This window comes from Epargyreus clarus, unplaced genomic scaffold (assembly GCF_041222505.1).
Source record: "Epargyreus clarus isolate Ecla_fem2 unplaced genomic scaffold, WU_Ecla_fem_2.2 ptg000012l, whole genome shotgun sequence".
Classification (NCBI taxonomy): Eukaryota; Metazoa; Arthropoda; class Insecta; order Lepidoptera; family Hesperiidae; genus Epargyreus; species Epargyreus clarus.
Window position 1 is genome coordinate 6,163,874 of NW_027332220.1, and position 12,312 is coordinate 6,176,185.

At 35.2% G+C, this 12,312-nt stretch overlaps 1 protein-coding gene across 1 annotated transcript in view; it reads right to left on the reverse strand.

Annotated features, from left to right (window-relative positions):
• The window catches only part of LOC140746216 (uncharacterized), a 487,763-nt gene extending 484,938 nt beyond the window's left edge, over positions 1–2,825 (reverse strand). The window contains exon 1 of the mRNA XM_073078267.1: positions 2,576–2,825. The gene's annotated coding sequence lies outside the window, so the exon portion shown is untranslated. The remainder of the gene's footprint in view (positions 1–2,575) is intronic.
• Between the last annotated feature and the right edge of the window lie 9,487 nt (positions 2,826–12,312).

Consider the following 12,312-nt stretch of genomic DNA (forward strand, 5'->3'; position numbering starts at 1 on the left):
CATCAAATCCAAATATGTCAACTACCTGAAGTTCTTCAGATATTTGTAACGCTACAAAAAAGAAAAGTGAATCACGCACAACGTTGTTTTATATGAAGGTATAATAAATATATGATGTGAACGTAAATTATATTTTAGCTGTATTTACTTTAATACCTATGCATGCACATTGCACACGAATCCTACAAGGGAACGCGGACAGTGTATACACATTTTAAATTAAAATATACACTATCATACATAGTTCGTATTTGGCTATTAAAAAGTGTTTATCTAAACTTCATAACACGGCTTTCCGGAAAAAACGCCTGAGAAACACGCCTTTCATGTGTTAAAAGACTCATAGAACCAAAATAAAACTCCTGATACTAAAACACTGCGTTACAAGACTCATTAAACCAAAAACAGCAACGCGACACCGGAATAGGAAAGCCACCTTAACGTTATTCAGAATATTTGTTGGTACACGTTGTTATGATTCCCCCACGGTAACGTAAACGTAATGCGAAGGGCACAGGGTGGGCATTCCGTATTTTTGTTATGCCACGCTGAAGCCTGTCTTTATTACTTTTTAGGGTTCCGTACGAAACAGGGAAAAACGAAACGCTATTTCTAAGCCCCCGCTGTGTGTCCGTCTGTTACAGGGCTCAAACGAACCGTAACAGATTGATGATGTTGATTGATGCACCGTAATAGATGGACACTTGAAATTTTAACAGAGTAACAATGGCTATAACGTGTGCTGCTATGTGCTATAATGCTATGTGTATAACACAAATACTGAAAACAAAACAGCTTGAAAATAAACGGGGATCATCATACAAGAAAGTGCAATTCTTTAGCGTTTTTCAATTTAAATATTGAACCGTAAGAGATATACGGTTTAAATTTTCACAAAACATTTACTTCTATGGCTACTATAAAAACAAGTACTTTTTTAGTAATAGTAGTAATAATTCTTAATTCAACTTTTCTAAGTTGATAGTACGGAACCCTTCGTTTGCGAGACTCGCACTTCGCTATTCACTTTGGCTCGCTACCCAATTTCTGTCACACGTGTTATATTAGAAATTAATACACTTATACAATCGATATTAAGGTATTTCTGCTATCACTTGGTTTTTCTTTGAAAGCACTATCATCACCACAGACCGGTATTTATTTTATCATCACCTATTCCATCTTATAGTAGTGATGTCGAGTTCTGGCTTGAAATATGTGAGTAATGTATATATTTAAGTATGTATTAAAAAAGCGTTCCAATTCCATTTAAGCTCAATTTCTCAAAGAAATTTCTCTTGAATCGATTCACCTATGATTGTTTTCACGCATATTTTCTTTGAGGTCGATAATGATGTCAATCAATTATTTATCGATAAGAACTTACACACAATTTAAACAAGTAAGTTTATTCTTAATAAAAATGTTCTCCATTAATTTTGCAAGTATTTAAAAAGAAATGTATAAATATAAACCAGACCGAATTCATAATTCCTTTTTACTTTTAACGTACATACGACCTATAAAATATTTAATGAGTCTGATTTAATCAGATTACATTTTTAACGGATTCACTTATTAATGAAAATATTTCTATCTCTGTCAGATATACGTGTATGGAACGTATTTTTCTAAAGCCTTATATATTCGTATGTCACAACTAATTTACTTGAAGGCACTTAATAGGATAAGGATTAATTAAGGAATAGGCGTCTTTAAAAGTCGCTGTACAATGTTACACGAAAATAAAAAAAAATGCACATTAAACCCCATAGAAGTAACAGAGGCGTAAAAAAGTCGTAGTGAGATATATGATGCTAAAGTATTGTGCGTGTTTAAGGTAGGTGAGCTTAAAAGACTGAACAAAAAAATATATATACTAGAGAAGAACCAAACGAGCATGCAGCCACCTAATGGTAAGTGGTTTATGCCGTCCATGGAAATCCATAATCAACCTCAGTTAAGATTAGAGCCCTACCCGAGGTCGGCCACAGATGTGTTGCTACCTAAGCTTGCCCCCTCAAACCAGAACACGGCAGCGCTTAACATTGCTGTTATTAGACAGAAATAGCTGCGGCGATGGTGCCTACGGAGTTGAACTACAGAGGGTTCTACCACCTTCAAAATGGAAAATTATTATATTTTGTAATTTGTTATTTGTAATTAAATATTTTCAGTAACACCCTACATCTATTAAGTTTGACTAATGTAGAAATATTAAATTTAGTTTTTGTAGTGTCTTAAAAATACTGCAAAATAACAATTTATATTTATTTTTCTCTCCAATCGTTCGTTAAATATGATCATCATAATATTTTTCAAAACAGTCGCTTACCTACTTTTTATAAAAATGTAAAAAGTAAATAGTTGGCCACAATCACTTATCACAAATACCAAATAATATATTCCGTATTTTTCATGTTTTTCTTTTACGATTTCCGAAGGTTATATGTATATGGTAACCTAATATTCTGTTTGCGTATTAGGGCGATACGTGTCTACCTTCGAGCAAAGGTCTAATAGAATATTAGCAAACAAAACACGTGCCTCCCTTAAAAGTAGTACAAAAACTTACCCTTAGAATAAACAGCTAGACGACAAAAGTTTCACTTAAGACACTTAATTTAAAACTACCTTAACACCTTACAGAATTAAACTTTTTTACACTTATAATAAATTTGACACTACTTTTTTCGATACAATCACATTAAGTGTTTCAAAAGAACACACACAGTTTTATCGTTAACACAACACAACACTAACACAGTTACGATATTTTCGACAATATTCCGTGAACGAACTAACGCACGTACGTTTTACCCGCGAGCGCGCGCCACACTGCCTGAAACCACGAAGCTAGCCGACGGAACCCGTCTTCGAGCTGTCTCTTTCGCTTTCACAGCCTTCTTTGTAGCTAGACCTACCCTGCGGTTTCACCTACATTGGACTATACAGACGCTCTTTTATAAGTAACTTTTATAGGTAGCTTTTACCCGCAGCTTCGCTCCCAATCATACAACGTGTGTACAAAATTTGAATACCATAGTTAAGTAGTCAAAGCGTGAAAGTGTAGCAAAGAAACAAACAAACAAATAAACTCACATTTCTATTTATAATATTAGTTAGAATTAGCATCCTAGCGAGTCACTTATCTGGGTAATTCACCGTCTGTGTATTTGCAACACCAAACTTGTCATTGCTTCACTGGTTAGTTTTCGATTTGTTTTTAAATCCCTGTGACATAGTTTCCCGGAAAAATGGTCGATGAAACTTGTTTTCCATTTAAGTTAATGATTTAAAAGATGTGTCAATGGCAGACCAGCCACAAATAATTTGGATGGAACTTCATTCTTCAACTAAATTCAACTTCAACTTCATTTGCGAATGTTGTAGTGGAGAAAACTACTTTCTGGTGTAAAGTAGTTTTCACTCTCACACAGTTCTCTGAAACACTAATCGTTTTAAAGCCAGTTGAATACAGTTATAGGAAATACAGAAACGATGAGGACTTTTGGCTACGGCTTGAGTTGTGAAGATAAAAGAGGGTGACATAAGGTTTTCGGATTTCAGGAATGCTCTTCTGTACGAGAAATTCTTAAGATGTTGAGATCCGAGACTGTACATCGATTTTTGGAATTTACTGTGTCAAATGATATAACTTTTTACACTGTACTGGGAATACATCGTAGATAAAAGGAAGTACTTTTAAATAGTGGTGTAGAATAAGAATTTTTGTAGCAAAAGTTAAGCTATAATACTGACAAATTATTTATTAATTTTATCTTTAAACCTTAACAAATATTATGGAAATCTCTAAAGCATGTAGAGTTCCTAAATGTTTTCCTAAAACATAAGCTTTCAAATAATTCCTAATAATTATAACGATGTTACACAGGCTTATGTTCTTCATTGTTCACAAGTGGATCGAACGGGAATTTTACTTTTACTCGTTCCGTGACATGCAAAATGGCAAGCGAAATTACATAGACTTTTTTATATACTTATTCTGAGGCGTTCTAGCTTAGTTCTCAAGGGTAGCGGCACATCTGTGGCCAACCTCACTCACTTACCATCAGATGGACTGCAAGCTCGTCTGGTACTCCTATAATAATATAGGAGTAATAAGAAAAGTATGTCTCCCTTACCACACACTTCAAACCAGAACGCAGCGCTTAACACTGCTGCTATGAGGTAGAAATGGGTGAGGTGGTGCCGCCGGAGTCGAACCACAATAGGTTCTACCACCTTCAAAAGATAGAAGATTTGTGTCGTAGTACCGTATGAAATCGCGATCTATAATACTCTAATTAACCTAATGTAGAAAATAGTAGTATGCCCGCAGATGAATGAAAAAGAAAGATAAATGTAACTTGTAAATTATTTGTTTTTACTAAAAAAAATCGTTACATAGAACTACCAAATAAACAGTAAGTATTTCAGAAGCTATATGAATATTACGAAGACAATTTTAATCACGAAATGTTTCCATATTTTACGTCGGGGTAAAGAGGCTGATTACACTTTATTTTTGGACTCTACATATTAAATGGCACAAAAACGACTCTTTGATACCGTGTGGTTCAGATTGTCGACTCATTTCCAAGTTGTACGAGTAGATATACCTATAGGAAACCCATTACATAAATAATATTCTATTTTACGTATCATGAACTTGTTTTTGTCTTACGACTGGACTTAGTTGCCACTTGCCACTCAGAGTGACACATTATTAAGCCTTAATGCAATAAGGTGACTATCATAGTATTTTAGAGTGCCAACGTACAAGTGGTCGTCATCTCACACAGAATTACAGAATTTAGACATGTACCTACTTAGATGAAGACGTAGGTTTATTTTACCATTTAAGAAGGTGGTAGAACCCTTTGTGGTTCGACTCCGGCGGCACCACCGCCACACCTATTTCTACCTAATAACAGCAGTGTTAGGCGCTGCTGTGTTCCGGTTTGAAGGGTGTGGTAAGGGAGACAGACTTTTCCGAGGCGTTCCAGCTTAGTCCTCAGGGGTAGCGGCGCATCTGTGGCCGACCTCAGGTAGGAATATTTAATCCTATCTGGGGTTGATTACAGATGTCCATGAGCGGCAGTAGCCACTTACCATCAGGTGGACTGCATGCTCGTCTGCTACTCTTATATTATAAAAAAAAAAGGTATAAAATATCCTAAGCTAAGCTAAGACATGTACCTAGTTAGGTAGCTTAGAATATTTTTCCTAAATCTTAAAATGTATGATTATTAATTTTAATACATTAATAGATAATCAACGATGAGTTCCTGAGGTTTGAACCGCGGACCCTCAGCGAAACAAAGCGGATTATAAAATTGCAATATAATATAACAATATAATACAACACGAAAATAATAATTTCATTTGCAGTATTAAGACATTTTTAAAATGCACTTCTGTTACAAGTTCCCAGTGCTTTGAGACCGAATGCACATAAGGCTCAGCGCTCACTGAACGAATTAAATAAAAGCGTAAATATTTTTTAAACCTTTGTGACACGTAACATTTAATTGAAATCAGTACTATTCACATTATAGAAATAAAAAATCTAAAAACATTCTATATTTTTTGTAGCAAAATCTTTACCAGCCAACAAGTATCAAAAATAGAAAAATAATACCCACGATTTACATATAAAACCAACGATCCACACGCCAAAAAACTATGTATTCACAAAAATAAATATAAGAATGCAATACATACTATAAAATGCTACCACACATTTTATAAGTGCTCGGTTCTATTTCCAGGCAAGCATGTCTTTAAAAATGACGTACGTATTAAAAATTAATTATAGCGTATTTTAATAACGAAGGAAACTGTCGCGTAAAACTTATATATGTAAGTTCTCCATAATATTCCTAAACATACGAGTATATGAAGTCTACCGTCAATATTCAATTATTTATAGAATACTCTACTTTTTTAATATAACTAGCTGACCCGGCAAACGTTGTGTTGCCATATAAATATAAAAATGTTAAGGGTGAACAACCCTTATCACTTAGGGGTATGAAAATATATTAATAGATAGTAGCCGATTCTTAGACCTACTGAATATGCATATAAAATTTGGTGAAAATCGGTAAAGCCGTTTTGAGGAGTACGGTAACTAACATTGCGACACGAGAATTTTATATATAAGATTAATTGAGCAAACGGGCATGCAATTCTACCTTTCTGTACACGTGAAGCCGAAACTTCGCGAAGCTTGCTGCGTCATAGCTCGCGTGACTGAGATGCATCTTAAGGATAAGGATATATGCCGCCTTTGCAAATTACACACATTTTATATGCTTGAAACATACAACGACAAAAAGCGCTAACAGATTTTCATGAACTGCTATCCAAGACTGTAAAACAACTTCTTTTATTCTATTTATTATGTAGGTACTCACGATATACGGTTTTTAATTTCTTTATAGCCGATATTTATCTTCTTTTTTTGTATCCAACTGAGGAAGGTAATGTTTTTCAAACATATTTTATGTTTAATTTGATTCTTTAGCACGCCCTACAGAAACTTAATTTAGCTTGATAGATTTTAATATATGAAGTTTCATTAGATTAATATAAACTGTGGGAATGGCATGGACTAAATTAGTTTCATATTCCCTTAGTTATTTGTAAGCAGTCAGATTATAATGTTTTTACAATCATAACTATTTAAATTTGTAATATCTGTATTGTGAAGGCTACTGTATCACGTTCGTTTTTGGCTTTAAAACAGCAGATTGAATAAAAATGAGTATTTAAATATAACAACCACTTCCTGCAGTAATTCATCTATCTACAGTTACTTTAAGTACAGAAAAAAAACGAATATATAAAAACAAAACCTGTTTTGTTTTGTTTAAGCTATTTATAATACTCGGTATAACAGTTTAAAAGCTCTCTCAATTTTAACGACATTGTGAACCTAGATGACGCTACTGTGCTCCAACGTTATTAATGTGTTCACACACCCTTTCTTGAATATATGGCCCCTATTACGTATAGAAGAGCCGACTTCATACTTCCGTATTAGGGATGGCGGTTTTTTTCCGAAAAAGATTCTTGAATCGATCCGAATCGAAGTGCTTAAAATCTATTCACAAAATAATCGAGGCCCAAAGAATCGATTCTGCAAATCTACGATCTTCGATCTTTTCAGCTACAAAAAGGCGAAGACAGTGAAAAAAAAAGGTCAACAGGACCAAACAAGCACTGAAATACGTATCTCCCTCAGCAAAAAGTGTCTATAAAACATTCAACCACCTTCAAAAAGATCGACTTTCGATTTTCTAGGATGAAAGATCGATTCACTGAGTCAATCCATTACTGGAGATAGATTAAAATAATCGATTTATTTAGCTCGAAAGATCGATTCACTGAGTCGATCCATTACTGGAGATAGATTAAAATAATCGATTTATTTAGCTTAAAAGATCGATTCTTCGATTAATCGATCTCAGATCGCCATCCCTATTCAGTATTACTGAGACGCGTTTCTTAGCTTTACGGATTATAAAATTCATATTTCATTTCGCACTTAGTTCGAAAGTGTAGGTTCATGTCTGTGGGGTTATAGCACTACTTTTTAAATTCATCATCTAATAAAACTTTATGAGTGGGATAGATAAACTTAACCTCTTAAACTCGCATACACTTGAAACTTTTACAGCCTGAAATGCTGTATCATCGTATCAATCTACTGATACTTACTAAAATATATAATAGGAGATGTATCATCCATCCGGATTTTAACACACAGGGTTTAAAGTGTGGTAGGGCAAGGACTTAGGGCCAATCACGCTTTTATGTGTCGCCCCTTACACGTCGCGTTCCTACTAATACCTCAAAAGGATAGCAACATTTCTGTCATCGAAATCAGGAACTCTAATCTGATGAATCTTTAACAGGAAATGCATTACATATGTAAGTCTACAGGTGGTAGGGACCACCTACCATCGCGTAGACGACAAGCTCGTCTACTATTAGAATTTCATCAAATTTGACTAGTTGACTATTATCAAAACCAGTATGAGATTCGTTTTATAACTAACGTAACAACTGATTGCATTGCTGTCGTATTTATAATAAAAGAGTTTATAATATACAATACTGTAGTGAGTTCTGATCTAACTTCAATTTCTTCAGTAAATTTATCTCACACAAGGCGAACACATAGAGCTATGCTCAGTTACTCAGACACTATAAGTCTACAAGAAGAATATAACTTATCAAATCATTCTTCTCATAAACAAGAGCAGGCACTCGAGATAAGCACTGATTTGCAAAGTGTTCTCAAAGACTCGAAGGAAGATAGGCGTTTGTGGATTAAATCAGGCATATTGGAGTGACTCGTCGACACCAGACACGAGTGTCGATTGACATCTGACGAGCACACGGTTCGAGACCTCAGATTGGGAAATATCGACGTAAGGATTATTCGGTATATCTGAGCGTAAATTGAGATATGATCGTGCCGTTGAAAATTGGTGCCGAAGTAACACTGTTGTGTATATCGTAGTAACGCTTCTGTTGTTTTCTGTTTTATGAAAATTCGTATATATATTTTTTTAAATCTGAAGTTCTTTATTACTTTATAGAGACCTGATAACAGATAGATACCACATTTTTTCAAAGTTACGGCTAAAGTAAAAGTACATTTAAAAAACAACATACGTGAAAATTTGACATTACGTTTTCAAAGATGTGTGAGAATGAAGTGTAAATCTCAATTTATTGAGACAACCTCTTTCCAACAGAAATGGGTTGAAAATAATAAAGTTGTTGGTAACAAAACACAACTAAAGTTGCCCAAAATTAATAATTCATTCTTATTCTTGTTACACAATAATACAAAGCAACATTGAACCTAGGTTGTAGGTATTACGTTTGATTCTCACCTTCGTATATTATAGATAAGAACATAAATTGAAGTACGAGGGATAAAATAAAAAATATTCCAATTTCGGCAACAGATTGCCTGGGATGGTATCCCTTATAAATATATTAAAGGAGGAATTATGACTTGCAAGGAAGCCAATATGTTCGCCCCTCGATCTGAAGGATGCCTTTTCAAATTGAGGCCTCGATTAACGCGCCTTTGAGGCTCGGGTCTCAAAGGGTCTTATTGTGAATAATCGTAATATGCAATGTATACCAATGTATGCAGATAAACCCAAAAAGCCTGAGGATATTGTTTTCATCAACAAGCTATATTTCCATATAAATTAACTATCTATATATTTCTGTAGTTACATATTGTATAAGAGTAAATTAATAAATAGGTATTATTTAAATACCTCGAACGAAGTTTGTAAAAATATCAAAATATCGTATAAAATATATAAACTTCTATGAAAAAGTCATTTTGGGCATTGTTGCCCAGATGTTAGTGTTACTGATGTGCGACCGTTGACAAAGTTTGACCTGGTGCCTACGTCACCATTTCTCCATCGCACCACTCGCCGAAAGATAAAGTTCCATCCACACCAACTGGACTCTTGGCGGTACTCCACGGTTCGGTTCTTGCCACGGACGTGCAAAATGTGGAATGAACTTCCTTCTGAGGTATTCCCGGAGCGCTATGACATGGGGCTCTTTAAAAAAGGTGTAAAAAGAGCTCTCCTCCAAAGCCGGCGATGCATTGGCGACTCCTTCGGTGTTGCAAATGTCAATAGGCGACGATGACTGCTTTCCATCAGGTAGCCCGTCTACCTCATCGTTTAGGTATAATTATATAAAAAAGTAAAGTAACTTCTTCCAGAAGTAATTATTCCGGAAAAGTTATGACATGGAGTTATACAAAAATAGTATAGAAAGACCTTTTCTTGATAGCCTGATGACAGACCGGAACCTTAGGGAGTAGAAAATATCCATTCGTCATTTACTTTTCTTTATTTCTGAAGGTGGTAGAACCCTTTGTGGTTCGACTTCGGCGGCTCCACCGCCACACCTATTTCTGCCTAATAACAGCAGTGTTCGGCGCTGCTGTGTTCCGTTTTGAAGGGTGTGGTGAGGGAGACATACTTTCCCAGACGTTCCAGCTTAGTCCTCAGGGGTAGCGGCGCATCTGTGGCCGACATCAGGTAGGAATATCTAATTCTATCTGGGGTTGATTACAGATGTCCATGGGCGGCAGTTGCTACTTACCATCAGGTGGACTGCATGCTCGTCTGCTACTCCTATATTATAAAAAAAATCGGATTAGCAGACGAACATACAGCCCACCTAATGTTAAGTGGCTCCAGCTGCCATTTGTAATGAATCCCAGATAAAATTAGATTCTGATGTGACGTCGGCCGCAGATGCGTTACTCCCCCTGAAGACTAAATTGGAACGCCTCAGAAAAGTATATCTCCCTACCACACCTTTCAAACCAGAACACAGCAGCACTTAACAACTAAACACTTTAGTTATTAGGCAGAAATAGGTATGAAGGTGCCACCGGATTGGAAACACAGAGGGTTCCTGCAAGTGGTCCCTTGCAGAGAGTATTTTATAGAGACTATTTTACAGTAACGCTATATAAAATATAGTTTACAGCAGACCATGACAAAATTTCGTATGTAAAATACCATAAAACCTAACGAGTAACTTTAGTAACTGAAGTGGACATATCTAGGTCCCTGAGCCGAAATGCTATAACTATTTAATACAAGTTGAACAATTACAAAACTGAGTTCACATTTACTAGCGCATTGACTAAACTTCGCCCACAGTTCCGTTCACACTAAAGGCCCTCAGAGAACATTTGCTTGCCAATTTAATTTTGCAGCTGAGTTATGGCCGACGATATTGGAACTTGGACCCCAAGATGCGGCTGAATTAATGATGGACTTAGTAATGCATGTGGTTGAGTCGTTTGCTATGTTCTTCCTTACTTCCTCCTTTATTTGTTAAGGAAATATTAGTAAGTGCTAACACAATTTTTGTATAGGTAGTTACACAGGTAGGTATAGGTACTCAGCAGTAGTAGATGTAAGATAGCCAAAAGCAGAAACGGGGTATTAAAAATCGGTAAAAAACCGGTCTGCTAGTCTTTTTCATCCTATGCCAAGGAGGGGGTCCAGAATGAGTAGTCTCTGAATTTGGCGATAAACAAAAAATGCACCGTTTGCCATTATTTACAACAATTCTTGCACAAACATAGTAGGTTCGTTGAATTTTTGTTGTTTCGAAATTATTTTTTTTAATTTTACATTCTGTGTAGCTCATTAGATAATTCTTCTTTAATTTGTTTTTTGTACGACCTATTTAATAATATAAAACAAGTTCATAGACATTTTCTGTATTTTATTTAGTACTTATGGCACAGTATTTTTTATCATTCTGCCTTTTTTATTACGCTTTTTTTATTATTTTGCTACGCTTGGCTTCAAACTACCAAACAATGTTTCACCTGTAGGTATATGTTATTGCAAAGTTTTAACTACGAGAATAAAGATTAATAACATAAATAATCATCAACGTAAACTTTCATCCACTAGCAGGATAAATACATTTCCCAATCTGTGGTCATTCAGTCATTTTCGTATTCTAGCGTAAATTGACTTTCGAAGTAAGACTTATTTAGAACAGTTACGAAGTTCGAAGTGGTTATCACGGGTAACGACAACACGTAACTAAGTTTAATAGATTGCGCAAGTTATGAGATTAACGCATTTGAACTTGTTTAACAGTTTAAAATAATATCGGTACTGGTAAAAAAGTTACGCATAACATAGCTGTGTTCATATTTTAATGAGCGTACAGTCCACTTGTTGGTAAGTGGCTATTAAACATGGTCATTTGTAATTAACACCAGAAATGATTAAGAGAAATGCTCAATCCAATATACTACTACCATCTAGCGGAATTTAAGGTAAGTAGTTCAACACGAACGGTAGGTAGGTAACCTACTGTACACGAAAGTCAATTGCGCTTTGGATAGTTTGGCATTTCTTAAATGTTTTGTGTGAGTAGTTCGATTTTTTTGCACTTACCGCATCAAAATTTGCCGCACCAAAATTACCTCAATTAACGAGACCAGGAGTTACACGATTCTCAAATGAAATGAAATATATTTTTTTTTTGTATAGGCCAACGGCGGCACTTACAAATTACTACCTCGGAACGCGACCTCTACTGAGAAGATCCGGTAAGAAACTCAGTGGGTTTGTCTTTATTTTATTTTTTTAATAATAATAATAATATTCTCTTTTTTTAAATGCCATCAAGAACGAGACATCAATAATATATAAATAAACAATGGCACAAAAGGTATTCGTAAGTGTATGAATTATGAACTTAAAAAATCCA